We start from the raw sequence: 27,000 nt of genomic DNA, 5'->3' as shown, positions 1-27,000 counted from the left end.
GGAATGCAATTCTGACACATGCTACAACATGGATGAACTTTGAGACGTTATACTAAGTGAAAGAAGCCAGTCACAAAAGGACAAATATTGCATGATTCCACTTATGGGAGCTAAATACTCAGAGTAAAATAGACAGAGACAGAAAGTAGAGCAGTGGTTCCCAGGAGTTGGGAGAAGAAGGGAATGGGGAGTATTGCTTATTGGATATAGAGTTTGGGATGATGAAAAAGTTCTGAGGATGGATAGTGGCGATAGTTGCATGGTAATGTAAGTGTATTTAATGCCATTAAAATATACACTTAAATGGTTAAAATGGTAATTTTTGTCATGTACAGTATATCATGAAAAGGCTAAAAAGTATATTATACCACAATAAAAAATTTTTACAGAACAGGATCTGGTACATGGTAAATTCCCTCAGGTGTTACTTGTGGCATCTCTGGCACCGTCCCTACTGTCCCTTACCTCTTGCATTTTTATTCAGCACTCAGTTTGATGTCATCTCTCCACCTTCAGGGCAAGGGCTGCATTGTCCTTTGGCACGTCCTTCACTGTACTTGCCAATGGACTTTGCATGTAGTTGGGCCCTGTAAATCATTGACTGATTAGGACAAATTCCAAACGCCCTATTATGTGGCCAGTGCTCTCACGTCAGCGAGGTGGATCTCAGTGCTTTCTCTGTGGGAGGCTGGTCGCCTGGTGACTAAGAGCCAGGGGTTTAAAGTCAGTCAGGCCTGATGTGAGTGTCAGTTTTGCCATTAACCAGCCATGAACTTTTGGGAAAGTCACTCAGTCTTCTCAGCTTCTGCTCACCTTGATTAGGATAATAATATCTATTTCCCCATATTTTCTGTAATAATAAAATGAAATAACATATGTAAAGAACCTGACCCATTCTGGATACTCAGTAAATGGCAGTTAACACATACATTTTTTATCCTAAGTGTTATTGCTCTTAACTCCATCATTTTTAGTCAGTTTCTGAAACTGACCTTTCACTTAAAACAGATGTCAATCCCTGCATGACTGTGGGTGTTTCTGCGATGAAGGACAGTATCTTAAAACCACTCAGGAGTATTGTGGGATTTACTCTGCTCCCCAGGCCCAGCAGTCTCAGGTGTACCAGAAAGATTCTAGGAGCCCAGCAGAGTGAGAGAAGAGGCTTTCTCAATCAGAGGTATTTCCCACTCAATGCAGACAACCATTCTTAGTTGCGAGTGGCTGCTCGGAGCCCTTAGGGAAGGCAGTGCTGAACAAAATTAGATCAGAAAGCCTGGGGGAGTGTCCAAAGTCCACAGTAGATGGGGAGATAGGAGCAGAGGACCTATTGGCTTTAAAAGGAAGGGACCACGTGAGGACCAGGTGAGTTGCTCAGAGGCTGAACTTAGTGAAAAGAAAATGGTGGTCACTGTGGATGACTTGGAAGGCAGCCAGGAACAGGAAGCAGAGTGGTAGCCACAGCAGTGAAACACCAACCCCACCCTCCACCCCACCCCGAGAGCTGAGATTGTATGCAGTAGGAACCAGATCTGGGCAGATTGGATCTTATTCTTCCTGAAATCGCAGGAAGCTTATTCCAGAGTGGAGCACTGGGGCATGCTCTTAACCCAGGAAAAGGGCAAGTGGACATACTTCAAGGTGAGTGTTGGGGAACAAAGGAGATCCTCTTGGAATGGGTATTCCAGGAAGTTTAGAAGGAGCCTTGAGCAAATAAAATATAATCATGGACTGGAATAAGAACTTTGATTTTACAACACCTGAGGGGACTCCAGGAGAGAGAGCGAGTTAAGAAGGAAAGAGAACAAACAGCAAAAGACCACACTTAAAGTGGAGCAGTTAAGAGGAAAGAGGTCAGAGGACTATAAACATGCTCCTACACAAAGCACTTATCACCTGATGGTAGCCACACTCACCCACCCCTAGCCACCTGTCAACATTCCTTTGTCATGCACTTGATGCTTCAAAGGTACTTTGTATGTATAAGTCATTGTCTCATACATGGACAAATTCTATTTTCCTGACCATGGAAAATATTTGTAACTAATCTTCCAAAGAACTTTACATTTCAGAGCCCTTACCTCTAAGTTGTGAATCTTCCATCCATCATCACCCATGATGTAAAAAATGACCGAAGATGTCTATCTATGTCACTAGGACTTGGCTTGAAATTTGCATAAACAGTGGGGAAACACACATACACCTGCATGCATACACACACACACACACACACACACACACACACACAATATCAACAGTATGTATAATGTATAATATATAATCATAACTATGAAAAAAGGTTCTGAAATAAAAGACTGAAAGAATATTTACCAAAATGTTTACAGAGGTTATTCATTTTCAAATTTTTAGAATAAGTTACTTTTTTATAAACAATCTCTCTCTCTCCGTCTCTCTCTCTCTCTCTCTCTCTCTCTCTCTCTCTCTCTCTCTCTCTCTCTCTCCCTCCCTCCCTCCCTCCCTCCCTCCCTCTTTTTCTCTCTCTCTCTCTTTCAGAGTGCCACTTCTTCCTCCTAAGCAAAACATCTGTCTCTGGGCCAGGGGATGGACAGAAGTCTTTGTGGACCAGCAATGATCATCTATAACTTAGATGGTGGCCTTGAAAGCCATAGGGACCAATGAGCTTCTTAGAAGAAAGGGGTTATATCAACCTAGGTGATCCTAAATTATGTTTTAATTTTGTAATAAATGTCTTAAAGTCTCATAAACACATTCTTACTTTTTTCAAAGCAAATGTTAGATTACTAAGAAAGTTAGGTTTTATTCTCTTTTATTACATGTGATTTGTAATGGGAAGATTGTCAATTTAATTCAGCACATATTCATCACTTACTACATACAAAGCAGTTTTAAGGAATGCAAAGCTGTACTTTATCCAGTGGAACAGAAAATACGAATAAATAAAAACTATTTTATAGGTCAGAAAATGATCTATTCAACAAAGGCAATCAAAATGCTAAGAGATACCATAATAAATTTTTTATATTTTCTGAATCCTTTGGGGCCATTATGAGGATTATAAATATAACTATTTGGGTTTTCTAAGCAGTCCACTGAATATTTGATCAAGCAAGAAATTCACTGAAACAATTAAGATTTTCAATAATATTTTTTTATTCATTAAATCTTTTAAAGATTTAATCTTTAAAGTTAAGTTTCTCAGAGAAACTATAATGGCTGTTTTGAGTTGCCATAAGAAGTTTAATTAGTTCTAACATTTTCTTTTTCTTTTTTATTATTTTTTAAAATAAATTTTTATTGTTCATATTATTACAAATGTTCCTTTCACACACACCCCCTCCACCATTGCTCTCCTCCACCAGGTTCCCACCCCACCCCCTGCCCTTTCCCCTCTCCCCATTGTCCTCATCCATAGGTGCACAGTTTATGTTCAGTCTCTTTCCATTCCCCCCTCTCCCCTTTTCCCCAAGAATCGTCAGTTCACTCCCCTTCCATACCTCTGATTCTATTATATTCAACAGTTAATATTGTTCATCAGATTTTTTTAATTTCCTTGGTTTTTAGATTCACTTGTTGATAGTTACATATTTGTTGTTCATAATTTTTATCTTTGTTTACTTTCTCTTCTGAAAGAACCCCCTTCAGCAATTCATATAATTCTGGTTTGGTGGTGATGAACTCCTTTAGCTTTTTTTTTATTAGTGAAGCTCTTTATCTGGCCTTCGATTCTGAGTGATAGCTTTGCTGGGTAGATTATTTTTGGCTGTAGGTTCTTGCTATTCATCATCTTGAATATTTCTTGCCATTCCCTTCTGGCCTGCATGGTTTCTGTTGAGAAGTCAGCTGACAATTGTATAGGTGTTCCTTTATAGGTTACTACCTTCTTTGCTCTTGCTTCTTTTAATATTCTCTCTTTGTCTTTTGCTTGGAATTTTAATAATGATGTGTCTCAGTGTGGTCCTCTTTGGATTCCTTTTGTTTGGAGTTCTGTGCGCTTCCTGGACTTGTAAGTCTAATTCTTTCACCAGGTGGGGGAAGTTTTCTGTCACTATTTCTTTCAGTATGTTTTTGATATCTTGCTCTCTCTCATCTTCTGGGACCCCCATAATTCTGATGTTGGTTCGCTTGAAGTTGTCCCAGAGGTTTCTTATATTATCTTCAATTTTCTGGATTCTCTTGCCTTCTAGCTTCTGTGGAGGAGTGTCTTCTGGCTCTTTATGTTCCAAATCTTTGACTTGATTCTTGCGATCTTCCATTCTATTTTTAGGACTCTGTATAATGTTTTTTATTTCAGACAATGTATTCTTTATTTCTTGTTGATCCCTTATCATTTCTTGTTGATTCCTTATTAGTTCTAGTTGATCCCTTTTCATATCCTCATAGGTCTTATCGATCTTTTCTAGGAAATTCTTGAAAAACCTTATAAGTGTAGATTTGAACTCTATATCCAGTCGCTTTTTGTCCTCCATTTCTTTCGTTTGTGATCTATTTCGTCTCGGCATTTTCGTAGCTTCCCTGATGGGGCAGGGTTTTAGGGTGGAGCCTACAGCTTTGGCTTCTGTCAGTCCCGCCTATGAGGTTCCTGAGTCTCAGGGTCCTTCAGTACTTGTTGCAAGCACCTCTGAGGGAAAGGTGCCCTTGATTTTCGCCTGCTACCAAACAGTCTAAGCTCTCCTCCAATGAGCCCGGTATTGGGGTTCAGTTCAGTTGGAAGTGGAGTTGAAGGTGGCGTTTAGAGCAGCCTGGAGCCCCTGTCTCCTTCCCGCCAGGGCAATCCCGCGGCACAGCCAACCGTTCCTTCTCTGTGAGCAATGTGCACGCCTCTGGGACCTCCTTTCGCGCTCCCCCGGGGTTCCGCCTTACAGCCCAGCTTCCTCTGTTTGAGCCTGGGTCCCCGGGGTCTGGCCTTGAACTGGGGTTCAGAGCAGTCGGAACTGGGGCCCAGCACAGTTGGAGCTTTTATTTCCTTCCCGCTAGGGAATGCCAGCCAGGCAATCAGCCTCCCTCCTCTCTGGTTCCGTCCTCTCCATGCATGCCACGTGTCTCCGTACCTTAGGCTTTTACAGCTCCTCTGCTCTTGCTTCTGGTTTTCTCCTTGCTTCTTGTTGTAGAATTTCCAGTCAGTTGACTTTCCTGTAGTTCTGGGTAATGTCCATTTTATATTTTAGTTGTATTTTATTGAAATTGTTGTGTGCGGCTGCGGCTAGGTGTTTACCTGTGCAGCCATCTTGGATTCATCCTAACATTTTCTTTTTAGTAGATGTGCTCTGATAAATTATTTGCCTTTGGTTCTATATTTGCAAACCTTTTTCTTATGTGACACTTGCCCTATTAAAATATGCTTAAATCTCTGTTTCACAATTTAAGGCAAGTCTGGTGCCCTCCTCAGTGTTACTGTCAAGTTCGAGGGAAAGAAAGCCTGAGCATCTCACTGAAACCACTACTCACCACTCTCTCATCCTGGGTGGGTCACTTCATTTTCTGAGCCACTAATGAACAATAGGTTGTGAATGACTTGAGACAGTTCATGTCATTTATCTGTTACCTACTGTTGCTTTGGTGGAAACTGGAAATGGTGATGGTGGCTTCACTGGGGGAATAATAATTTTTTAAAAGATATTGAAAAGTAGCCATTTCTGTTCCTACAAGTTCTTGGAGCCCCCACTCTACCCTACACAGCACCATTACCTTGCTGTTTCGCTCTTTTCCTTACTCTTCTTATTCCTCCTCATCATCTCTATCCCTTCCTTTCTGGATTGTCTGATGAACTCCAAATGTTCTGCTTTGAAGAGCAATTCCATTTCTTAAATGCTTTCACAAGCTCAGTTTTTGGTTTATCTTTGCAAAACCAAATCCCATTAAGATACTTAACTCACAGGGGGAAAAAATTAAGCATAGGATTAAGCTTCATAAAACATAGTTGTAGGAGAAAAACAGCAATTTGGACTCTGCATGAATGAAAGTGTCAAGTGAATATTGTCAATATGCCATATTGACTTTCTGTAGAGAATGGAATAAAGTTCATACCCAGCCCTTTAAACCTTGACCCCAGGCATGATTTCAGACTTTTCTTCAGTCAATTTATTCAACAAATATTCACATGGCGAGCAGAACCCATTGCTGACCTCACTGAGATTTGTCTGGGAGTGATTTCTTGTCCCCTGAATTCTGTAGCCCCAAACCACTCATTGCTCTCCACGTATGCTTTATGCTTCCCTCTCTCTTGTCCTCTACCAAGAATGTTTTCTCCTTCCCTGTTGTCACCTTGTTCAATTCTTCGAAAGGACAGACCTAAATTTGCTTTTTTAAAAGAGTTGCCCAGGTTCCCCCAACTAATTCATTTATACTGAAGAAGCCCTTGGTACTTCTGTCCTAATTCATGGCACAGAGGAAAGTCCATGAACACTGAAGCTAAAAAGCTTTGGGTTCAAAGTCTCTCTCTGCCACTGGAGCAAATCACATAGTTCTTCAAAACTTGTTCCTCCATCTGTAAAATACTGTCTCATGTGGTTGTTATATAGATTAAATAATATATAGAGAAAAAATAAAATGGTGCAAAAGATTGTCTGGATTTCACATTATTAGTTCATAGAATTGGCTGGTTACATAGATACACACACTAAATAAATAAATAAATAAATAAATAAGTAAATAAATAAATATCACTGTTCATCTTTGGACAGTAAGGGGAAAGCAGCTCATCTCATTTACTGTAGCTAAAAAATTTACTGTGAGAAGCTGAGTCTGCTCTAATAGACTGACATTGGCATGCACATCCTATAGTGCTTCTTAGAAGGTTTGTATCATGTGGGAAGTTAATAGCTGAATATAAAATCCTACCCAAAGAACAAAGTAAATACATAATTTATATAAGCTTGATTAAAAAATATATACTATGTACATATATAATCAAGCTTATTAAATATCCTACCAAAAAAAGGAATACCAAAGTGATAGGAGTAAAATAATATATTTTATAGCAGAGTTGATGCTGGTCATATTTTATTCAGACCTGATGTAGCCTGGAGTCTGGACAGAACACAGGAGCCAAGGAGAAAGCCCTGAGTAAGAGGACATGATGGTTGCAATTTTTAGAATTTGGTTAAAGAAAAGAAGAAGACTCTTGGAAATGGACCTTTAATGATTATATTGAAATTACAGTCCTGGTTGCCTTGTCTCCACTATCACACTTCTAGAAACAGTCCCCGTGAATCAGCCTCCAATCTAAGGTAAATTCCACCTCAACCCTGCAAAGGAGGCACTATGATTGTGAATGTTTATGTGTATAAAACATGTGAGCAGCTAGGAATAAAATGTAGTGAATTTAGAATTTTGTGTCTATAATGATTTATTTGAAGTCTTTTATTTAAATCTAGTTTAGGGAGGAAAAATACCATTAATACTTTAATTAAAAGCATTCAGGACTAAGAAATTTACTGAACTTGCCCTCAAATCTTCTTACCTATAATTCAGTTATATTGAAAATAATGTAAGAAAAGTTATTTGGATTTATTGTTTTAGGGATATTTATGTCCTCTAGAGAAAAGAATCCAGTATTGTGATACTGTATTAGGCATTTTTCTGATGTTGAGGGAATAAATTCCTTACTGTGTAGCACTGAGGCAGGGTTTAGCCAGGTAGCTAAATTCTCTTTGTGGATTATGAACAGGATGAAATAAGCTTTAGGTTATGGAATTTTGAACAAAGAAGAGAACTAAGGCAGTGTTTAGGCCAAAGATGGATCTAGGAACCAGAGTAAATGACAAATGTTAACGCATGCTACAGGAGCAATCTTGCTTATGGGAAAAGAAGGAGCTTCTAAGGGCATTAGTCTGATTGGTTTTACCAGAAACAATTAACCTGGTTTTTAATACAACCTATACAATATCTTTCTCTTTTGGAGAAAGCAGTTTAGTAGGAGATCAATCACAGTATTTAATCACTGACATCTGCAAAGGTGAAGAAGAATTTAGAGATAATGATCAGCATTTGCTTCTTGAATGTTTTGGATGCATTTCTCATTGTGCACATACATACAACTGGCTTCCTAAATGATCTGCAAATCTCTCAAAGTGAAAGGCCAAAGTACTAAGTACTTTGAGAAAAGAACTTAGTACTTTGGCCTTTCACTTTGAGAGATTTGCAAATCATTTAGGAAGCCAGTTGTACACAATGCCTTTCACTTTGAGAGATTTGCAGATCAGTTAGGAAGCCAGTTGAACACAATGCGTTTTACTGTGTCTTACAAAACAGTCCTATAAGTAATTCAGAATACTGCAACAATGCTCTAGTTTGACATTTAGATAAAAGGTAATCCTATTTTTAAGAATTTTAACAGATATTCTGCAATGAAATTAATTTGCTTATGTGTTGGAAAGTGTGCCTTGACTTTGGAGTAGATAGACCATGGTATTCTCATATTTATCATGAATGTCAGTTCAATCTTTATAAAATCATTTTAAATGGACAAAGAGGAGAATATTATTTACCCTGAAGGATTATTGTGACTATTCAATAAGTGAATTCTGATTAACATTTATTAAACACCTATTAAGTGCTAGGTTCATTTGCCAGACACTAGGAATCAACTGGAGGGAACATTTTGTAAGGTAGTTCACAGTCCATAGCATAGACATTTAGGACCTCACATGGCCTAAAGTATTTGAGGTCTCAGAAGGAATGAAGAGATCATCTTGATCAATACCTTCACTTCTCAGGTGAGTAAACCAAGTCAAAGGAGGTTAAATCAATTGAACAAAATCACAACCAGGTGAGTCCACTGGTCGTCCAGTCTAATTATAGAGGATATTAATGATTGCAAATTCTAATTATTATTATATTAATGATTGCAATTTTAAAAAAATCTTGGCAAATATATTTTTCATTATAACGTATTCAGGTGATTGAGATTTCTGGAGGGAATTATAAATTTGGATGGGTTGGTAGAATAAATCTATATTAATAATATTTCTGTTTCTTCTCAAAGCATATGGCAGAATTATACTTCTCCATCTCCTTAAAGTCAACCATGGCTTTAAGCCCGTGGTTGGTAAACTACGGCTTGTGAGCCACATGCAGCTCTTTGGCCCCTTGTGTGTGGCTCTCACCTGGGCGAGTCTATTTTGAAGAAGTGGTGTTAGAAGAAGTTTAAGTTTAAAAAATTTGGCTCTCAAAAGAAATTTCAACCATTGTACTGTTGATATTTGGCTCTGTTGACTAATGAGTTTGCCAACCACTGCTTTAAGCAATGGTATTTGCATAGAGATGCCCTGTTAGTTCCAGGTGGAAGCACTTTGAAGCCAGTGTACAATTTGCTCTATATCCTTCTCCTGCCATGGTGACTTGCAGAGTACCAGATGGTGGGCTTTCCATCAGCCTGAGCCTTTGTGTAAAGATGATGCAGAGCGCTGTCCACAGCAAGTCAACAAAAATGTGACATGAGCATATTTTTGTTTTATACCAATGCAATCTGGGAGTTATTATTACAGCATAATCCTAAGCAATCCCATCTGCCATTTGGCTTTAATTTTACTTTGGCATTCTATCCATCTCACATTGAAATGATTACTGATTAAAGGATGATATAACTTTAACATTTGCCATTCCATTAGTCACCAGAAGTCAAGTGATTGTATCTTCACTCTGAATTCCATATACTTTCCAAAAATAAGAGTTCAGTGGAAGATGATAATCTCAGATAGAAGAGGATCATTTTAAAATCAAAGTGATAAAAATAACTGCTCTCTCCTTAAATCTGAAAACAAAACAAATTTGTTTTATATAGAGATTTTTGTTCTTTTTTTGAGAAGTCTGTCTGGAAAAAAATCTATTATAGGCTGTTATAGTAATTCCTATCAAAATAAAAAAATGGAATGCTTATCTCTGGCACATAAGAGATGTTAAATAAATACTTATTCAGAAAGAGAATGAGAAAAGTGGAAGAGAAAGAAGAAGAGATAGGGAGAAGAAGAAGAAGGACGATGAGAAGGGGGTGAAGAAAATCATTACACACACATACACACACACTTTCTTTTGGAATAATTAATTAGCATGAAGAGGGGTATATCCAGGTTGGCTTTACCTTAATCAACAAAGAAGAGATGCTTCCATTGGGCCTATAAAGTCATAAGGCCCAGGAAGCAGGACAACTTGCCCTGAACCCTGAACCTAATATAGAGTCTTTTCTTGTTCTGGACACAACTCAAAACTGTTTGCCTTATGTGTTACCTTGTTCAAAGGGTTAGAGAAGCATGCTCAGATACGGTATAGGCTGCCTCCAAAATCCAAAGGCCTTTTCTTTGTGATGGCAGATGTTAGGAACAATAACTTGTTGTAACTTTTAGAAAGGGGTATCTTAACATGCCTGAGAGTGCTGGATCCACAGAAACTCACTGGTGTGCAGACCTCTGAATTTTCTCAAAATTTGTCTTCCACCCTTTGGCATACATATGTCTTTCTAAGGCATGTCGGGTGCTTGCTTCTTCCTGCTCGCCAGGTACAATTAGCATAATGCTATCAATGTAATGGACCAGCGTGATAATCTGTGAGATACTGAGATAAAGTATTTCCTGGTGTATTCTAGTTCGACTGGAAACAGGAGAGTGGTGTAGCCCTGAAATATGAAAATGATGGTATACTGGGGATCACTTTGGAAAGTGTATGATTGTCTAACCACTATGCTGAGCAACCTGATACTACTACAAAATATTAAATGAAAACTGTAATTGAAAAACATTAAAAAGTAAACAAATAAATACATAGTCAGAATTTAAAAGATAAAGAAGATAGAAAATAATAGCATACTGCTGTGCTTCCTTTCCTGTAAAGGTAAACTGCTTTTGATTACCTTTGCTAACAGTAACTGAATAAAAGCTTTTTCTAAGTCAGTATCTGCATATCAGATGCCAGGCTGCAAATGATATAATCACCTAATTAAGCAAAAATCCACATTCATCCTCCAAGACCTCAGTGGTTTTTGTCATCAACTAGAAAAGTTAAACTGGACAGTGAAGTCATCAGTAGGTTTTTTTACGCAGGGAGAGTGTGGTATCCTCAGAACAGGGGGTGGCAATGCTCCTGCTGGCAAGGAGGGCTCAGCCAAGTACTCAGCACCACCTCTGCTGCTGAAATGTCCTTACCACATATCTTAGCTTCCCACTCCCTTCTTGTCCATGTCTTCGCTTAGCACGGAAGACCCAATGGTGATGTAACTGACACCGCAACTTTGCAGTGAGGCTCTGTGTTTAGCTCTCAGTCACATCCACCCTGAGCCTATAGGCTCTAAGGGATTCTTTTTAAAAATGTGATAGATATTTTCAGATTATCCACCCATGCCCTGAATTGGGCATTCAGTGTTTAATAGTTGCCATTTTTTCTGTGTGTGCTCTCCAGGATTAGGAAACGTGGCCATCCCAAATCACACAGTTTTTGCACCACCATCATTGCCATCTCCGTGGCCACTTGATCTTCCAGTGCTTTGCCTTTAGTCTTTCCATCCCATGCCTTGAGTAATCTGTGCCCCAATAGTCTCCCCAGCAAAAAGGTTAGCCATTTGTTTTGTTTCTTGCTGCCATCTCCCTCCTTCTTTAATTCAGCCCAGGGCCTGGCAAGAAAGGGGTAAGACCCTCAAAAGGGGTATTAGAGCAAGCTCAATGAAATTGCTTTTTACAAAGGTGTGATATGATATAGGGAAACTACAAGAGATGGTGGGGTACCAGAAGGCTAGCAACAGCAGGAAGTCATTAGCATCTCTAAACTCGGAAGGGCCAGGAGAGGGCTTGCTGGAACCCCTGAGAGCTTTAGTGTGAGTTGTAGCCCACAGAGAGAGGGCTTTCCAGAAGGAACCCTGACCTTTGGTATAAAAACACACAGCCTGTCTCCAGCAGGGAGGCAATCAGGGGAATAAATCCATCAGCCTTTCTCTGTCCTCCATTTTCCAGTCTCCTGCCAGTGCTTCCCACTGGCCAAGCCCAGCTGGCAACCTACTTAATGCTGCTGATAAAGTCAAGATCTCAGGGCACGGAGCAAAGTGTGAAAAGCTGGCAAGTGGATCTGACTCTGTCCTCCAGTCAAACCGCCACTACCGCCCTTTCCCCGTTTGCATCCACTACAATTCTTTCTTTTTTCTTCAAATGAAAAACAAATTTTCCTAAAATATGGAACACACACACACACACACACACACACACACACACAAATTTCCATTAGCATCCTTGAGTGATATCAATCCCATCATAGTTTTACCTCAAACCTAAAACATAAACTACCACTAGTGTTCTTCATATAAGACTGTAGATCTATCAAAAAGAAGAGAAATAATACGTTAACCTAAACAGTGCTGCTATTTGTTTAAAATGGAGAGTACCTAGCACGATAGTATATTGCTCTGGCTCCTTAGCATCCATGTGACTCATACTTGCTGTGCTCTGACTGTGAGGCAAAGGGAGCTCCCAGGAGGAAAATGGTTATCAGGTGGAGATGAGGCCAAGAAAGAATTATACATAGGACCCCAGGGGCAGAGGCCAAACCCGGAGACTGAGCTGGCTTGTCTTCAAGGTCGAGATCCAGTTTCAGAGACATCAGTCCTGGTCAGCATGACCTCCCCCATTTTTTAGAGGAAAGTAGGATCCAGACCCGGAGAAGGGACCTGGCAAAAAGTAGCGTGAGGGGGAGGTTAGAACTCCAACCTGTTAGGCTGGTGTGCAGGGCTGGGTGCTAATTCTAGATTGTAACACTATAGAAGTTTGAGTAGACTAGCCTCTGCCAGCACTGATTAGACAGGGTGCCACTGCTCGTGTGGCACCCTATTTAATAAACAAATATTGAGTATTTTTATGTGGCAAGTATTGTCCTGAACACTGGAGACACATGTTTAAAAAAAAAAAGAAAAGAAAAATAAATCATTGTCTTTGTGGGCCTTAGGTAGAGGTGAGAAAGGCACAGTTCAGATACATTCATTCACATGCTGAGTTAATCATTACAATAAAGCACGCAGTGGAGAACTGTGGGTGCTATCTTAACCCACAACAGGGCCCCTACCTAACAGAGAGTCACGGAAGACTTCTCAGGAGACACATTTATCTCAGGATCACGAGCTGGTAGACATGAGAACAACAAACCACTTCTGTAGTGGTGGAAAAGCTCCCAGTCATTAAAAGCTCCCAGTCATTATCCTGTGCTCCGCTGAGCTCCAGCCTGCACAGGAGAGAGCCAGGCAGAGCTGGTGCTGGAAGAGGGTAGAGGAAACAGAACAGCTGCTGTAGGTGTGTGTGGTTGTCTTTGGTGGTTCTATCGGGTCTAGTAATAATTAATGTCGTTTTTCAACATTCGTTTAAAATCTTGCTTGGCGTTGACTTGTATTGACATAACCTTCAAACACGTGGTATCTACAGAATGTGTGAAGTGCAATTAACAAGTTTTGCTTGAAAAAGTTTGTGTTTGGTTTGGTTTTTGTTGCAAAACTAGGGCTAAGAAGATGGCGGATGAAGAGCATATTCTGCACTGCATGCTTTACGAGTTCCAATTAGGAAGAAAAGCAAGTGAGGCTGCAAAAAACATCTGTAGTGCTCTTGGTCAAGATGCAGTTAGCGCCAGAAAATGCCAGCATTGGTTTGAGAAATTTCCCGAAGGAAATTTTTCGTTAGATGACAAGAGTGGTCGAGGCCGTGTGTCCAATTTTGATCAAGAAGCTCTTCAAGCTCTTTTGGTGCAAAATCCTCAAATTACCCAACAAGAGCTTGCGACAACTTTAAATTGTTCACAGAAAACAACTTCCAATCAATTGCGTGCACTTGGCAAAGTCCAAAAGTTTGGAAAATGGGTTCCTCATGAGTTGACTGACAACAACCGTAATCAAAGAGTCACAATTTGCAGTTCGCTCCTCTCTCGTCAAAACCGTTTGCCGTTTTTAGAGCAAATTGTTACTGGAGATGAAGAATGGGTGCTGTATGTTAATTTGAAAAGGCGGCCTCAATGGTTGGACAAAAATGAGGCTCTGCAGCCCACGCCAAAACCTGACTTGCATGCGAAAAAAGTGATGTTGTGTGTTTGGTGGAATTTTAAAGGAATTCTTCATTATGAACTTTTACCATCTACCCAAACCATTACAAGTGCAGTGTATAGTGCCCAATTGGAAAGGTTAGCCCAAGCTTTAAGAGAAAAAGAACCCGCGCTGATTAGTCGGAAGGGCGTAATTCTTCACCATGATAACGCACGACCGCATACTGCAAGAATCACTGCTGAAAAACTGCGCCAGTTGGAATGGGAAGTTCTCCCTCAACCTGCATATTCTCCTGATATTGCCCCTTCCGATTACCATTTGTTTCGTTCTTTGCAAAACTTTCTTCTTGGAAAAAAATTTAATAATGAAGAATGCCTCAAAAATGCACTGACCGAATTTTTTGCATCAAAATCACAAGAATTTTACAACAGAGGGATTAAAATGCTTCCTGAGCGTTGGGCACAAGTAGTAGAAAACAATGGCAACTATATTGTTGATTAAATTTTGTTGTATTGTTTAAATAAATTCGATTTTTAAAAGTATCATATTAGAAAACGACATTAATTATTACTAGACCTAATAACTCCACTTGCTCTGTGAGTCTGTCTTCCTCCCTCCCTCCCTCCATCACACACACACACACACACACACACACACACACACACCACATGCCTGCGGGCAGAGAAGAGGAGCAGGGGAGAGAGAAAGAACATTTTGTCTTTGTCTCCAGGTTATTTCCTTGTTTGCTCCAATGTTGTTTTTTTAAACCAGGAAACCAATCCCAGCAGCTGTTTAAAAGTGAATTCAGTACTTGAGGCAAATGCTAAAACTCTCTCTCATTATTCCTGCCTGTCCTTTCTTTTTCTTCTTGGTTCCTTGTGTCTGCTCAACTTCAGACTCTTTCTTGTGTTGTGGTTATAAGCTCAAACTCTGAGGTCATACAGATCCAGGTTCCAGTTCTGGCTTCCCCAGTTACCAGCTGTGGGACTTGGGGCTAGTTTCTTAATGTACCTTAGCATCAGTTTTCCCAGTAATAAAAGGAGACTAATAGTAGTAGCTACCTCTCAGGGCTAGTGTGAGAATAAAGTGAGATATGCTACTACACATGGAAGCTTTAGTTATTATATTGTTTTTCCATTTTCACTCCAGGGACCTGGCGGCAACACCTCACTACTGACCCTGAATGCTCATCCTCTATGAGGACGCAGACTGCAGTTCCTCTCGGGTGCTTCTCCCTCTGGGTGGCTTCACTCTAACACCCCATTCAACCTCATTCTCTTTGTCACCGGAAGGGGGTTAGCCAGGCCGGCAACGCCACCGGGAGTGTCAGGCAGCTCCTTTTTGGACCCTTCCTGTCTCTTTTTCATTCCATAACTTTCTACTGTGGATAGACTTTTTCATATTTATGAAACAATTTTAAGTAAACTCTTCTTAATTTAAAAATCACATGAATATAATGTCACATATTTCTATTTCTGAAGAAAAACAAAAACAAAAACCCCACAACACTTCAAAACTAACAAAGTGGCATTAAGTTGCTTTGTACTAAGGCTAATGATTTTTTTTTTTTTTATGGTCTATGGGCCTGAGTGTGAACAAAGTGCTCCCCAACCTTGATAAGATGATTTCTTGAGGTTACTTTAGAGATATAAAAAGCAAGCTAATGACAAAATAATAAGTCTAGTCTACATGATGTGCAAGCTATGTGCCCAGGCTTTGCTGATAGGTGTGAGATGCTGTTGGTCAGTATTTCAAGAAAAAAGACAGGTGTTGTCCATATTTCTTTTGATTTAAATCTTTTTAGGATTTATTTATTTATGCTAGTTTCTTAAGTAATTTCTGAATTCAACAATAAGGCTAATGCTTAGACATGCATCTTTTTTTGTGTGTGTGATACTGAATGCATTTAAAAATATATATATCTTATTGATTTTTTTACAGAGAGGAAGGGAGAGGGATAGAGAGTTAGTAACATTGACCAGCTGCCTCCTGCACACTCCCTACTGGAGATGTGCCCACAACTAAGGTACATGCCCTTGACTGGAATCAAACCTGAGGCCCTTGAGTCCGAAGACCAATGCTCTATTCACTGAGCCAAACCAGTTAGGGCCTGAATGCATTTTATTATAACATTTTCCTAAACTATTTATTTTGAAACAATCAAGGTTTAGATATAAGTTACAAAGATATTATAGAACTCTTACATATTTTATACTCAGCTTCCTCTGTTATTACATTATCTATTACACTTATCAAACCTAAAAAAAATTGACATTGCTACAGCATTATTAACTAAACTACAGACTTTAGTTGAATTTCACCCATTTCTCACTTAAGGATTTAGTAAGATATCACATTGCATTCAGTCATCAGATTTTCTTAGTCTCCTCCAATCTGTGTCGCATTGAGTTTTCCCTTGTTTTTCATTAATTGACACTTTTGAAGAGCACTGTCGGATATTTCATAGAATGTACTTCAGTTTGGGACCAGAACTTGTATGATGTTTTCTCATGTTTAGACTGGGAGTATGGATTTTTTGTTTTTTAGAAAACCATAGAGATGAAATGCCCTTCTCATTGTATCATATCAGGGAAACACGAGGCAAGCATGTACTAGTCAGCTTATTACTGGAGGTGGTGACTTCAATTGCTTGGTTAAGGTGCTGTCTGCCAGCTTTCTCAACTGTAAAAATAGTATTTTTACTCTTTTTATACTCTATTCATTAGAAACAGTTATTAAGTCCAGTTAATAACACTCAAGGGCTGGGAAAATAAATTACATCTCCTGGAGGGAGGAATATCAAAGAATTTGTGGACATTTTTTAAAAACCACAAAAGCATTTAACAAATATTTTGGGAGAGATAGTTTGGGGTTATGCTTCTATTCTGTCTCTTTTTAAAGTTTCACCCACTAATCTTATTATTCAACCTTGAATCTTGTCCACAATAATTATTGCTATGGAGTTCAAGTGGTGGTTTTTCTATTGCCCTCATTCTGTCTACATTTGTTATTTGAAGTTTTGAAATTTTTCTGTAAGGAAGAGTTTTCCCTTCTCTACCATTTATTTACTCAATCATTTATTTGTATCAGTATCTACTAATAAATACTTATTTTATTCTTTGGGTTATATTTGAATGTTATTGTCATTAATTTTGTTGCTCAAATTGTTCCAAGATTAGTCAATAAGAGCTCTTTTTATTCTGTATCATCTTTCTCCTGCCTATCTAGCTCTCTGTCTATATGAATTCATGCTGATATCCTTGACTCCTCCAACTCCACACAGTTCATTCTAGCCTTCCCTCCTTGGCTTATTTGTTATCTTATTTCCTCTGACAATGAGAAACATCACTTCCGTTCTCTACAATTTATGCACTTGTTGTTCAACCCCAATGTACTCAGAAGGCAGTATCAGACTTGCTAACCTGTATTCTTGTGGGAAACAATTATCAGGAAGAGTGCAGAGCTTTTGTCGGTTCTTTTTGCCTTTGGCTTACAGTTTACTGTAGAGCACTGCTTTCCCAGATTACCTAGGTCAGCTCCTCCCCACTCCCATGTAGTTTTGTTAGACATTTTTCATACAGTTAGATGCATTTGTCATAGTTAATCTGTGCTTCAACTTGGGATTCCTGACGTCCTGATTTATTTTTTTAAAGCTGCCTGCAGTGCCAAAACCGGTTTGGCTCAGTGGATAGAGCGTCAGCCTGCAGACTGAAAGGTCCCAGGTTCAATTCTGGTCAAGGGCATGTACCTTGGTTGTGGACACATCCGCAGAAGGGGGTGTGCAGGAGGCAGCGGATCGATGTTTCTAACTCTATCCCTCTCTCTTCCTCTCTGTAAAAAAATCAATGAAATATATTTAAAAAAATAAATAAAGCTGCCTGCAGTAAAGTTTGCTCTTTGTGGCATACAACCTAGTTTTACTAAATGCATGGAGTCAAGTGTTCACCACCACAGCCCCTTTGGGTGAACTCCTTCCTCTGGCCTAACACATATGCTAACATTTTCAATAACATTTCTAAGGACTAAGATATATTAGGAATCAACTTGCCTAAAACTTTTCTATTTCAAAATTTTTGGTATTTTAAAAATTTTTACAAGTAATATATGTACATTTTTGTTTAGTGGTAGAAAAGGTATAATATGAAAAATAGTTCTCTCTTGGTCATTTGTATGTGTTAGTATGTCAGAGCTCGTCTCCTTTGGTGATTCCATTGGCATGTCCTTGTCTGCCCCAGTGTCAGACCTTTGAGTCTGGACGTCTCTCCCAGCAGCTAATGGTTCCAAGTCCCGTTTTCGGAAGTAACTAGTATCGACCCTTTCACTTCACATGTAAGAAAGCTGAGAATCAGATATTAAGGTCAACCAGTTATTTATGACAAAAATTGAGGTGAAAATCAGACTCAAGCCTCCCAGCACGTTGTTCTTTCTGCTTCCTGGTATTTTGTCCAAAGGCACGAACTCAGATCAGTCTGCAACCCACATATGAGTGAGTGTGAAATGGAAAATTTGTAAAACACCCACCAGGTAGTAGGCAAGTCGGTTGCTTTGATTTCAACTGCTATAGCTGTAGATCAAGAGGCATTTGTGTGATGAGGGAGAGTCTTAATCCACATGATTTTTATTTCTCTCACCTCTGGCTGTAGCAAGGGGTCTGTAAGCATTTGTAGAGGAGCTCAGACACAAGGCATCAGTAAAGGTTTTCTTATGGAAGTCCCTGTTTTGCAAAGATTTAAGGAGTAGCAATTAGAAGCACAACATTCCACACCATTAAAAGTATCATTGGTAAAATCTGTGCCCTTGAAACTGAAGTTTGAGGAACAGAAAAGAAAAAGAAACTCTAGAATTTGTATACTAGTTTTGAAACGACCCCACGACTGGACCAGTGTGGCACTCTGAAGCCAGAAAGGTGAGAAAGAACCCACAGTGGCAGCCTGATGGAAGACAGTGCTGCCGCAGGGCCAGCGCAGGACATCACCCGCCCGCCGCCAGGCGGAAGCTCCGCCGGGATCTGGACCAGCTGCTGCAGCTCTAGAACTACAATAAATCACTACTCTCGCTGTGAGTACTTGAAATATGGCACAGATATTTAAACACATTATTTCTATGGGGGAGTTTCGTTTTCTAACAAATCCTTTTATCACTTGAATAAAACGAACTCCATAGCCGTTAAAGATAAATGCCTGAAGTGGGGAACTTGCTAACGTGTGTAGTTGCAGCCCTAGTGGGTGCCCAGCATAGGCAGATGGGCCCACATGCCCAGGACACAATGTTGCCCAAAAAGGCCCCAATTCTATGAAGATGTGCCACTCCTTACAAGTATGAAACAAAACCCCAAGTAGCAGAATTTAGAAGTCCTTCCAGGAAGTGTAGCAATATATTCATTTTTCCGTGTTACAAACTGGCTTATGTTTTGAAATTAATTATACATTTCACAATTGTAGATTTATTTTAAGAATATTTTAACATTAGTAAGCCCCATGAAACCATCACACAAGCAAAATATAGAACATTTCATCACTCCCAAAAGTTCCCTCATGCTATCTTCCAGCCAATTTTACTCCACTTTAAAATGCAGTCACTTTCTGACTTCTATCATAAATTTATTTTGCCTGTTCTTGTACTTCATTTAATCAAGGATGTTTTTGTGTGTGTGCATGTTTTTGTGAGTATGCATATACATATCTTTCACTGTTTCTGATATTCGTCCATATTGCTGTACTTATCAATATTTCTTCTTTTATTGTTGAATAGTATTTATTGTAGTTATATAACACAAGCTGTTTACTCACTCTCTTATTGATGGTTACTGGGATATCCAGTTTTAGTCTGTTATGAATAAGGTTGCTATGGAGTTTCATGAATTAATATTTAATTTTTTCTTCTTAAAAAACCTATTCTTTTGAATGAATTTCAAATTTACAAAAAGTTACAAAAATTAAAATAGCTCAGAACACTCATATTCCTTATCCAGATTTATCTATTATAAATATTTAACCTTTGCTTTATCATTTGTGTGTGTGTGCTTTCTCTTTTTGTATATGTATATTAATATGTATATGTACTGATATATGTACATGTATATATGTATATGTATATGTATATGTATATGTATATGTATATGTATATGTATATGTGTTTTCCCCTGAACCATTTTAAATCCTTTTACTCCCAAATTATGGCCCTTTACTTCTAAAAGTTCAATGTGTATTTCTTAGACTATGGATATGGTTTAATATAACCATGTATATTTATCAATTTCAGTAATATAACATCAATATAATACTCTACCAATCATATTCCGATTTTGTCAGTTATTAATCCAATAATGTCCTAACAAAGTCTCTTACTCTCTCCTCCCTCAATACAAAATCCAGTTTAGGATTAGCTATTGCTTTTAATTGTCACCTCTCTTTAGATTCCTTTAATCTAGAGTATTTCTAAAGCCTTTCTTTGCCTTTACGACATTGATATTTTGACAAATACAGTACCCACCCTTTTTAAATATTCCTTATATAGGTTCTGATTAGATTGACAAATACAGTACCTGCCCTTTTTAAATGTGCCTTATATAGGCTCATGATTAGATTCACATTATGCCTTCTAGACCAGAATACTGCATAAGAGATATATCCTTTATAGAGGAGCTCATTTACAGAAATGAGATATCTATCTATGCCATATTGACTTTAATTTGGACTGCCTAGTCAAGACATTTTTCATTTTGTTCACTGTAAAATTACTATTTTCTCTCTGTTGTAACTAATGGTTGGTCTATGGGGGGATAATTTAGGATTATGAAAATATCCTGTTTCTTACCAAAATTTCCTCCTAGATTTAACATCCATTGGTAATTCTTGTCCTACTTAATCCTTACTATGTTGCAAAATGATAATTTTCCACTTGTGTATTCCTACGCATTTACCATTTGGCCCTTAGCATTCCACTGTATCAAGAGCTCTCTCTCTGCATTATTTATTTATTATAGATATTAAGTTATTAATTTCTAGTTCTTCAATTACTGTACTTATTTTGGTGCCTAAATTATTCCATGTTTAGGCAAAAGGATTATCCTCTAAATGGCTCTTGTGTTCATGTGACACATGCTCATAATTTCTCAATCATCTCCTTATTTTCTGGATTAACTAGATGTTCTAGGCTCATCTTATACTTAACCTGCTCCATCCATGAAACTGGATGTTTTTTGAGGAGCTCTAGTTTGTCAGTAAAGAATGATGTTAAAGATCAAGATCTAGCCCTGACTGGTTTGGCTCAGTGAATAGAGCGTCGGCCTACGGACTGAAAGGTCCCAGGTGGGATTACAGTCAAGAGCATGTACCTTGGTACCCAGTAGGAGGTGTGCAAGAGGCAGCTGATCAATGATTCTCTCTCATAGATGTTTCTAACTCTATCTCTTTCTCTTCCTCTCTGTAAAAAAATCAATAAAATATTTTTAAAAGATCAAGATCTAGGTAACAAAGTATTTTTGCTTCTTGCCCCTTTAGTGAACAAAATTAAGAAATATATTATACAGATATACAATTATACACCTGTGTAGGGGTTCAGAATGAATGACCCCAAGATGTGGCTCTGTGGTATGTGGATTGAGCTAAAGGCTACTATGGGCTCAAGAGAAGCTCAGTTCACCCCCTCCCTCAACTACTAAGAAGAATTTAAATTCGGGGCATTGCCCATAAGAGATTATCAGAGATAAACTTACCAACATATCTCTATGGCAGGGAAAACCACTAATTACGGAACAACTCTCTTCTTATTGCCCTGGAAATGACCTTCCTCCCGACTAAAGCCCAAAGCGCCTTACTTCATCCTTAGTTCAGAATGTCATACAAACTCATTTTTCTTTCTATCTCTGAACCTCTCATGTATATATAGGATTTTTGACTTTCTTATACATACATACATACATACGTACATACGTACATACATACATAAATGTGTATTTAAATTTGGTAATTTTTTCTTGTTAATCTGTCAGATGCAGATTTAATTAGACCAGGCAAAAGAACCTGGAAGGTAGAGGAAAGTTTATTCCTCACCAATACCTGCAAATACATAAACAAATCCTATCTAATAAGGAGGGAATATGCTAATTGACTGCCCTGCCCTCAAAGATGGCAGCACCCACAGCCACAAGATGGTGGTGCCCAGTCCCCTCAGCCCCTCAGCTGTCCAGGGTTGGCCCGAGGCACAGGTAAGCCTCAGATGGCAGCTTCCCAGCTGACACCCAAGGCGCAGGCAAGCCTCAGATGGTGGCTGCCCAGCCGTCCAGAGCCACCAGGGTTACCCAAGGCTCAAGTAACCAGGGCCGGCCTAGGCTTGCGCTGCCAGCAGTGGCAGCAGCAGAGGTGTGATGGGACATCTCCTTCCCTGATTGCCAGGTTGCTTCCTGCCCCTGAGAGCTCCCTGACTGTGAGAGGGGGCAGGCTGGCCTGAGGGACACCCCCCTACTCGAGTGCATGAATTTTCATGCACCAGACCTCTAGTGTACTTACATACATGAACTTATATACTTATATATGCATATACACACTATCTACATGTTTTAGATTTCATAAATTCACACCTGAGAACCCCAGTTCTAATCCATCCCCTCAGATCCCTTTTTTGTCTTCTTCCATTACATATTTCTATGTCTCTTCTACCTTCTTGGGATCTGCAGTTACCAATAACATCAATACATTTGCTCAATCCTATAATATATTCTAAAATAGCTTCAGAATCACTCTGTCCATAATACTACAATAAAGACATTTCTAACATGAGCTCAGGATTCATTTGTAATTTGTTCTTATCCTTCATCTTGCCATGACTGAATATTCAAATATTTGTTCATCATTTACTTGGCTTCCTTCCACCTTTCCTTCCTTCCTTAGCTCTTTTTCTTATTGTTGCCCCCCCACTCCAGTTTGGGTTATGGTTTCATCTGAAATACAATTAGGTTCATTTGTTTTGTTTTCCTTTCAGTTTTTAATTCCCCTCTCGTTCTTAGTAGTATAATTTAATTTCATATGTAAAACATAAATATACTTCAAGAGTAAGAATTATGCAAAAAAAAAACCCCAAAAAACAAACAAACAAAAAAAAACACCTACTCTCAGAGAAGTGATACTCCCTTCACATTCCTTCCATCCGGTTTCCTGCCACCCCCAGATACCACCGATTCATGCTTATCTGTTTTCTCCTTTAGTGTTTCTTTTACAATGATTAGAAAATGTGTGTGTGTTGTTTTCCCTTCTTTTTTATTTAAAAGATAGCATTCTATATAAAGTTGTCTGCTTTTTTGTAACTTAATGATTTCTTCTGAAATTACTTCATTTCAGTTCACAGAGATCTCTATTATTTTTTATAGCTGCATAGAATTCATTCTGCACCTTTACCAAAGATTTTACAAATTATGTCCTATGTTTGATTAATTTCCATTATTTTGTAATTCCAAATAATGCTGCAGGAAATAATCTTAAATAAAATTGTTTAATGGAACTCATTATTTATCTATGGTGTCACTTAAAATTTAATTTTAAATAACCCTATTTTGATTATTAAAGCCTGAATTTAATAACTTTAAGTAGAAATATCTAAATATAGTGGGTACCAACACTGATTACATTACTATTCTGAATGGGTCTATCTTAATGTAACTATATTATAGAGGAAAGAAGTGGGAAAGCATAGAAACAGGTGATTGAATAGGAGAGGTAATACTGATTCTACCATTAATTAGTAACAAAACATTGGCCAAGTCGCTTCAACTCCTGAACTCACCTCTCCCTATGACCTGTCTTCATCTGTAAATAAGACCATTGGTCTGGATGTCAAAGTCCATTGCAGCCCGGAAATCTTCCTCTTTTGTTTGTCTCTTTATAGCTTCCTTTCTCATAGCTCTCCATTAATGCTTAAATAATCATCTTCTGGTATCTGTTTCACAGAAAAGAAACAAAGTAATGTGAGACTAGATACCAAAGAGTAAATAAACAAAGTCAGTTGAATAGCTAAATGTTGGTAGCAATTTTCTTTTTAATCAGTGCTAGTTTTGGGCTTTAAAAATTGTTCCACACAACCAAAGATCATGAGTGCACAAGCAAGAATTATCAGACAGCCCTGTCAGGGAGCTCTCAGTTGGTTGGGTGTTGTCCCATGCACAGAATGGTTGTTGGTTCGATTCCAGGTTAGGGACACAGGCCCAGGTTGTAGGCTGGATCCCCAGTATAGGGCATGCAGGAGACAGCCAATCGGTGTTGTTCTCTCACATTGATGTTTCTCTTTCTTCCCTTCTCCCTCTCTCTTCCTCCACTGAGTACCTGCTATGTGCTAGCACGGTACAGAGCCTGAGGATATAGCTACTGTAAAGACACAAGTGTGCACATACATTTTTAATCAGTATGATCTGCTTCATTAGTCTGGAGTAAAAGTCACATAACATTCCATATGACTTATTTTTCCCAACAAATTGCCCAATTAATTCCCTTATTAGGAAATCCAGAATTTTGCTCTTGGTGTTGCCTCTTTCACCTAGTTCACCAAAACTAATAGGAGCTAATCAGCCCAAAGAGGTTATTAGACTTGTTTGCAGATAAGAGAGGGAATTGAGCCGAAACCGGTTTGGCTCTGTGGATAGAACGTCGGCTTGGGGACTGAAGGGTCCCGGGTTCGATTCAGGTCAAGGGCATGTACCTTGGTTGTGGGCACATCCCCAGTGGGGGGTGTGCAAGAGGCAGCTGATCGATGACTCTCTCCCATCGATGTTTCGAACTCTATCTCTCTCCCTTCCTCTCTGTACAAAATCAATAAAATATATATTAAAAAAAAAAGAGAGGGAATTGAGATTTCTGAGTAGTTTGGTGACTGGAGTTTCAGCTAATAAAAATCTTTGGCTGCTGGCTGGTGTTGCCATTGAGAGTTGGCTCTGTCAGTCCCAAGCACCCTTGCTGCACTGCCCCAGTGCACCAGGAGCACAGGTTGTAGAATGGTGGAAGCACGGGCTCCCAAAGCTTCTCTACGCTGGGACACTGTCCCCCCAAAACATGGGTAGTTCCTAGGTGACCGAATTGGGGTGGATTTCATAACTTAGCCCTACCTGTGGCCATGAGGCTCTGCCGTTGAACTATTGATTAGCTCAGATTTCTATTCCTTCTGAAGAGTTTCTCTTTAGGACCCTGTGCTAGTGAGACAAGGACTATCTCAGTCATCAGAGCGGTTCTAATCATGGTGAACCTGGACAAGAAAGAGGCTGAGATCGATATCTCTTTCCTCTCAGAGGCTCTCCCGGACAAACTTTCCCTGTATAGGTTTGGGCTAATAGGAATTGTTTTGTCAGGATATCTTATTACATACTCTCCCTGGTGCACTGGGTACCTAACTCTTCTTCCATTTGTATCAGTAAGAGGAGCTTCTGGTATGTTCCTGGTGACTTATATGTTTACTTCATCAGAGCAATGACATGCCTCTCCAGACATGCTATTACACATTCCTAGAATTATATTGTATATGAAACAGAAGTAGTAGAAAGGGGGAAGTGATTAACTTGCCAGGAGGTGGGGGGTAGGTAGAAACAGTCAGAAAACACAGTTTGGAGTAGGAGACCATCAGTGCCTCCTATTAAAGGATGAGCTGAGTTGGGAGTGAGGATGGTAGGGAAGGGAGAGATTGGAATTATAGGTTGAAGGAATAGCATAGTCAAGGGAAGACAACAGAGGGCAACAGCAGTGTGCTTTTGTCTCCTGGGGCAGAGGTAGAAAACATCTATTGGAGGGGAGGAGTGCCAAGACAGGAATTCAAGGAGGTAGGCAGAGCTTATATCATGACTTTATGTAAGATGCTAAACATCCTGGAGTTGGTATGGTGATGAGGAACTAGTGAGGAATTTATTAATTTGCATATTATTACTTTCCTTAATAAGCACACACAACTTCTCTGCTCCTGTTCTCAGGTAAATATTATCATCCTCTCAGATGTCCCACCAGGAAATCTCAGACTCCATTTTAAATTTTTCTTCCAAATAAATAACAATCTCACCCACCCCATCCATTTGAATCCAAAGTCCTTTCTTCTTGTTTGTTGTTTTGCCCTGACTCAGATGATCAAAAGTGTTCAAACTGTTCTCTGTGCTTAATGTTTTCTCCTTCCATCCATTCTACACACTGCCACCAACATGGTCTTCCTTAAATAGAAGCTGAGGTTACTACTCAACCCTGAACTTGAATTAAACATTAAATAATTAACTCCATTAATATTGACCTCCATTAAACATTTCAACTGTTTGTCCTATTTCACACCCTTCCTTGAACTTCCATCCATATCACAGGAGAATTGAAGAATTCTCCAGAAGAAAGGGATTTTAGATATAATGAGAGCAAAGAACGTCTTTCCTCTATTTTTCAAGGTTTTGGCCCAGATCACATCAGCTGCATAAAAATTACCCCAAGATGTAATGGCTTAAAACAAGCATGTCAAACTCACAGTCCACAAATATTTTAAGGCCCAGCCAATATGTAAGAAACGTTTTAATAAAAATTTTATAACTTAATTTTTACAATATCCTGTTACACATTAATAACGAACCACGTTTGCTAATGACTGATAACTGTAATCGTTGCATTTCCCTTACCCACCTTATGCACAGACACACCATTTCTCTCCACTAATACTAGCAGCAAATATTTTAGCAGCTGATTGCCAAGTCATTAGTCTTGGACTGACTTGTTTGGTGTGTGAAACAAGAAATATTTCACTTTTGGAGAACAAGAAAAAAAGGTTTATTTGTGTAGTTACTCAGTGTCTGGTAAGTTAATGTTCAAAAAAATATTAATTTTTATTAAAATGTTCTATCATTTTATATTAACAATTACTCATTGATTTCAGCTCTTTGTATTCAGCATGTCTCTATCTAAATAAACCTACATTTCTATGAAAATTGAAGCCTTTGTGTTTTTTTTGTGTGGCCCATATAAACTGAAACCTTGTTTATTTGGCCCTTGTTAGTCCTTGAGTTTGACATGCTTGGCTTAAAA

General features: G+C 38.9%; 1 long non-coding RNA gene across 2 annotated transcripts; it reads right to left on the bottom strand.

Moving 5' to 3' along the window:
- Positions 1-87: 87 nt before the first annotated feature.
- LOC118724158 lies at positions 88-26,659 on the bottom strand. Of its 2 annotated transcripts, XR_006742154.1 has the most exons (4): positions 26,602-26,659; positions 23,756-23,908; positions 12,504-12,622; positions 88-587 (listed from the first exon to the last, which is right to left on the bottom strand). It is a non-coding gene; the product is annotated as an uncharacterized LOC118724158 (long non-coding RNA). The 2 variants fall into 2 exon arrangements; XR_006742153.1 differs by lacking the exon at positions 88-587 and having other exon boundaries at positions 9,994-12,622.
- Between the last annotated feature and the right edge of the window lie 341 nt (positions 26,660-27,000).

This window comes from Pipistrellus kuhlii, unplaced genomic scaffold (assembly GCF_014108245.1).
Source record: "Pipistrellus kuhlii isolate mPipKuh1 unplaced genomic scaffold, mPipKuh1.p scaffold_m20_p_2, whole genome shotgun sequence".
NCBI classification, from domain to species: Eukaryota; Metazoa; Chordata; class Mammalia; order Chiroptera; family Vespertilionidae; genus Pipistrellus; species Pipistrellus kuhlii.
This window is presented reverse-complemented; position numbering and strand designations above follow the sequence as displayed.